We start from the raw sequence: 6000 nt of genomic DNA, 5'->3' as shown, positions 1-6000 counted from the left end.
TCGAGCGACGCGAGGCTCCCGCGCTGTGACACAGTTCCGACTGAAGTGGGGGGATGCGTATACGTGCACCCGGCCCAGGCCGTTATGTCACAACACGAGACAAGTTTGCATGTGTAAGTGTAGTTTACTTGTGTGCTCATAAAACTTCACGATGTGACACTAGATAGTTCTAAGTTCTTGCAATACGACACAAATACGTCAGCCTACTATATATTCTATGGTTGACGCCCGTTGCTCGACGGGCTGCCATATTTCGAAGCTCAAAATCAGCCGTCGACAGACGTTGTGTCGTAATATATAGGAATTTGCGGCCCGCCTCTCGACTTACTGTCCCGGAACATGTAAGACCGCAACATTATCGTAAAAGGTGAAGAGAAAGTGAAATTGGTGAAAGAACTGTGTGATCATAATAATATTGTAGATATAAGTTACAAAGACATTCCAAGATTTAACATTCTGTACGATCTGTATTGTAAGGAAGAATCGTATAACTGTTTTATTCATAAGAAGTATTGTGCATTAAAAAATGTATTATGTTTAAAAAAATGGTGTTTAGAAAATAATGTACACTTTCAATAAAAAATAACTTATATTTATTGCTTTTTATTTAAATAATTAAAGTTGAATGAAATAGAAATAAAACAAATATATTCACATCACACATACAATTTATTTAAGCAATAATTACGTACACATTAATTTACAAAACAAACCCTAACTTATATTATTTTCATACAAATTATATATCTTGCAATTTTATCGACTTATTCATTCTAAAGTCTATTGCGACCCTACAGCTAAAACAAATACTTAATACCAAAGTAAACTAAAACCAACTCGTATAACTGTAATTACATTTTTTTTTTGATATATTACTGACTAACTTCTCGGTTTGGTCCATTATTTCATCACCGTTTTCATTCACAACATATTGTGCGGATAACAAAAAATTATCATCGTCTATACTGTCACAATGTTGCTGGGATCCATCTAAATCAAACACTGAGATCTTTATCAGACGGAAACCTTTTTTGGGAACGCTGTTTACCACAAACGAATGAACTGGGATATTATGTAGTTTACTTAGTGCACTTTTAGAAACACATTTTTTTCTTAATTTTGCTGGACGACGTTCCCGAATCTTAGCGTTCGGCTTTTGCTGAGCTTTCATTTTTAAAAACTCTTCAGTAAATCCTTCCAAAGGATCTTGAGCATACTGGAAAGTATCCCCATATTCATGTCGGTAGACATTGTCTTCGGATGTAGCAGTCAAATCTTCTACGCGTTCCATTATCTGTAAAAAAAGAAAATATTTAACACCAAATCAGCAATCTTTGGAATTAACGATTATTTTTTAAATGTATTTTATTGACTTAAATCAATAATAAATCAACTTACCGTTGTGTAGTCAGGTCCAAGACTCTATTACCAAAAAATACGTAAATTATGTACACGTGAGTAACTATAATATAAGTTAAGGTTTGTTTTGTAAATTATGTAGACGTGAGTAACTAATTACAGTGCTTATCGACGCAAGAATGAATACTAAAACAAAGTCTTCACATTATTATAGTGATTGCATCATGTAGGTGGCATTATTATGAATGAGGACTCATGTTACAAACAGTACCGCGCGCTCATATATACGTAGCGTAGGTTGTACTACCTGTAGCCCTAGCATGGCCACCAGTAGAAACGCGAAAGTATAGACAAACTGTGGACTTGAGGTGCCATTCCGATCTTTAACGCGACTAATTGCGACCGACAAAAATTCAATTATAATGCCACTTTATGACAGATTATATATAGCCTATGTCATAAAGTAGGATATTATTTGAATTTTTAGGACTATAGTCTGTCATAAAGTGGCATTTTAATTGAATTTTTCGGAACGAAAAAAGATCGGAATGACACCTTAAGTCCACAGTTTGTCTATACTTTCGTATTTCTACTGGCGGCCATGCTAGGGCTATTGGCATGCGCGCGCGCGGCACGTGTGGATTCAGATTACTCAAGTAAAGCATGTTTCAACTTGATAAAACTTTACGTTACTTGAATTTAGCATCAGCCTGCAGGTTTGCTTGCAAAATCTATGTAGTTGAGAAATAATAAATAAAACAAATGTATTTAATAAATGATATTTTATTTCTAAATCTACATAATATACATACTAAATACACAGGTTATGCTAAGAAAGTAAATAATACAAAGAATTTCTTAATTAGGTACAGCTTATTAAATCTAGTTAAAAGTTAAATATACTAGTGTGTCCCCATGCTTTAGTTGAAATTTTATCTTTAGATATGACTATCTTGTCATCATCACCAGACAGAGCAACTTTCTTCACAGCACATGTGTACAACTCGTGTTTTATTGACTTAAATAAAACATTTGTTTTATGAATAATGTTGCCTTCGTACAGAGTTTTTTGGTAATCAGTAACATTGAAATTGCTGACAATATTTTTCTTAATTCCTTTCGCTTTTTTGATTGTGCTATTTATGGTTTTAATACAATATAACTTTGAACGAAGGCCTACAAATTCACTTATGATTTTACCCGCCATTTCATCCTTGAACAAACCAGGAACTTTTTTATTTTGAATGGGTAAATCATATTGATTAGTATTACAAAAATTACTAGTATCAAAGTAAGGTAAAAAATGTTTTTTTTATGTCATCATAAAAATCATGGGTCCGTATATGATATACAAAACTATCATATAATGAAAGTTATACATATGACTTTTTGACAATTCTAGTACGGTAAAACCAATGTATATTGGTTTATCCAAAATTATTTGATCAGAGTTTAATTGTACCGCAACTAGATTTTCACTAAAAATTGTCACGCTATGGAAATTTGTACGAACGATAAGCTTTTGTGCACATTGCCTTTTCTTAGTCACATTATTATTATCAACCCACTGATTAACTAAATGCACATTGACCCTCTTCTCATTATTTTCTAAAGTTTTTCCAAACACACTGTTATTCAAGAGTTTGAAAAAGTCTTGTTCAAATGTTGAAGAACTTTTTTGTCTCAGAGCAGTATTCAAATCAATGTATTGTTTCAAATACGGGCTTTGTCGAAAACTAATCACTCGATGAATTTTCTTTAATATTAAACCATGTTTTAAACATGTTTGCAAGTGAATGTAATGTATAACATACTTAAATTTATCATTTCAATTTGGAACTAGTTTGAAAGTTTTCCCCCCGGGTGGAATGCATTTTTCAGAACAAAATGGTAAATCATTATGTAAGTTATGTAAATGTTTAGGATATTGTAAATCCACTTCTAGAATATAACCACACTCTGCATCAATCGGTATTTCGGTTACATTTAATTTGTTGATTTCTTGTTCATTGAGAAATCTGAAATCTGATAATGGTAAATATTGACACATACTATATCCATATAAATTATTACAATCAATATAAGTGACGTAGGAAGGAGATTCTGATGGTTTGTAATTTTCTAAGTAAGGATTATTTGCTTTTGCATGTCTATGAGAGCACAGACATACTCCTCTCCTGATACCACTCTGTAACATGCGCACCATCGACAAGTCATCGATAAGTTCCAATTGTATTCCTGTTTTTAATAACATCGCATCAAAAGATAAACTTCGTGCTGTTAAGTAAAAAGCTGGGTCTAATTGATAGTGTTGCTTGCAAGTCTGTCTAATATTTTCAAAGATATCTGCCAGTAAAAGCACATCAGTTTTTAGATATAAATCCGTATAACTACCTAAATCTTTGATTTGAATTGTTGACCAAATTAAGCACGCGTGCTGGTAATCCTCATCAGAAATATCATAATCAGTTAGGGAACTATAAAAGCATTCTTTTGGGGGTAGACTTTTTTCGTCATACCGCTTCCACGAGTTCATATATTCGTATGGATAAATGCCTTTACGAGTGAGTAACTGAAATTCATCTGCATCGGGGAAATGATTTTGTAAGTTTTTAAACATTTCCGGTTTTAATGTCTCTGACAATTTACTTAAGCTTGTTCCCAAAAACTTAAATGAATCAACGAATCGAAGTTGAAAAAACTGATTATTCGTAACTGGTACAAATTTGGTAAATGAGATGTAGTTTTCTTTTGTTTTAGGTATTATTTTAATATTACCAGGAACCTCACCTAACGCTTTTATAAAAAGATGACAATCATAACCAGCTAAGTTATGAAAAAAAATTGGGACGAATGAAGGGCGTTTATACTGTAAATTACAAAACGGATGCGCAGCTCCGCGGTAACGACCAGTAACGTGGCAATGGTCACGGACTTTGTCCGAAAAAATAAAATTTTCACAAATATGACAACGTGTGGCATTATCAAAATCAGACTTATCCGCCGTAGAAAATATCATAGGGACTGGTGTACTAAGTATATCAAATATTTTTTGTACGTCTTTAAGAATCGAATCTACAAACTCCTTATCACAACCAGGTCCTCGATATGATACGTACCGATTGTAACTAGGGTCATCACGACAAACAATATAATAACCAAAAGCTATAGGTAAATGTTGGTGCAATGTAGTCGTATTTTTGCTAGAAGAACAGTTAGCTTCAGTATTGGTTAGTAGCATCGACTCAAAATCTACGTAAATACAAAAAGGCATGTTTTGTTTTCGAGCATAGTTTTTAAATTTAATTACTGAGCCCTTATTTGGGAGGACGCCGCCTCCGCCGGAGTTACAACGCCTCCACATAAATGGTTTTCAACTTCTTTAGAAGTACTGAAAAATATCAAGCACAAATCACAGAAGTACAATTTGCTGTGATGAGATGTAACTTGGCTTCTAAACAGTCTAGAAGGTTCTTTGATCAAACTATAATGAGAAGTGTTATTATTTTCTAGATACAACAAATGTATAATTTTCTCGTTGCATGTTTTATTAATGTCTGATTTATACAACGGCCCAACAATAGTTTTACTTTTTTTTAAACCATAAATTATGAACTTAATATTAGGATTATTTTTTTCAAAAATTTTAATGTCATGGAAAGTTACAGGAAAAAACATTCCATTTATATTAAATAAATCACGAAAATTAGGATATGATGAAATTCTTTCAGGGTGATTTTTAGCTGGATATAAGGCTGCTGTCACACTCCATAGAAAGCAATGCTGATCTTTATTCATAATATTTAAACACGCCTTTTTAGCCTGAATTGATTTGGGTAAACTGATAAAACTCGAACCGCTAAGTGGTTGATATTTATTGATATTAATCTCAATGTATAAATTATTTAAAAATGTCCACCCACTGTCACGATCCTCAAATTCCTCTATACTAGTTTTTAAATAACTAACTGTTTCCAAATATATTTTTTCAAAATCATAATTACCATGTAATATTTTATTCTTGGTTCCAAAAGATTTTATTTCTTGTGAATTATTGTTGAACTTCAAAAACGTCCCAAATAGTTCGAAATTAACCTTAACACATGAATGTTTAATAAGGGTTTCATCTAAAAGAGATTTTAACTTGTTACGAATTTCGAAAAAAAATATATCTACTGAAGCTAACTGAAGTTGATCAAGAGGTAATATCTTATAAGTTACAATACGATTACGAAATGCAGAGCTGACGATTTCTACACCATCCTCTATACTAGTTTTTAAATAACTAACTGTTTCCAAATATATTTTTTCAAAATCATAATTACCATGTAATATTTTATTCTTGGTTCCAAAAGATTTTATTTCTTGTGAATTATTGTTGAACTTCAAAAACGTCCCAAATAGTTCAAAATTAACCTTAACACATGAATGTTTAATAAGGTTTTCATCTAAAAGAGATTTTAACTTGTTACGAATTTCGACAAAAAATATATCTACTGAAGCTAACTGAAGTTGATCAAGAGGTAATATCTTATAAGTTACAATACGATTACGAAATGCAGAGCTGACGATTTCTACACCATCACTGTATTCTATTGTCTGACTACTTTTTCTATGTGAATTACTTCGCAAATGACCTAC

General features: G+C 32.2%; 1 long non-coding RNA gene across 1 annotated transcript; it reads right to left on the bottom strand.

Moving 5' to 3' along the window:
- Window positions 1-650: 650 nt before the first annotated feature.
- LOC121735818 lies at window positions 651-1787 on the bottom strand. Its single transcript, XR_006036916.1, has 2 exons — window positions 1399-1787; window positions 651-1294 (listed from the first exon to the last, which is right to left on the bottom strand). It is a non-coding gene; the product is annotated as an uncharacterized LOC121735818 (long non-coding RNA).
- Between the last annotated feature and the right edge of the window lie 4213 nt (window positions 1788-6000).

The sequence above is a fragment of the Aricia agestis genome, chromosome 18 (genome assembly GCF_905147365.1).
Source record: "Aricia agestis chromosome 18, ilAriAges1.1, whole genome shotgun sequence".
Taxonomy (NCBI): domain Eukaryota; kingdom Metazoa; phylum Arthropoda; class Insecta; order Lepidoptera; family Lycaenidae; genus Aricia; species Aricia agestis.
This window is presented reverse-complemented; position numbering and strand designations above follow the sequence as displayed.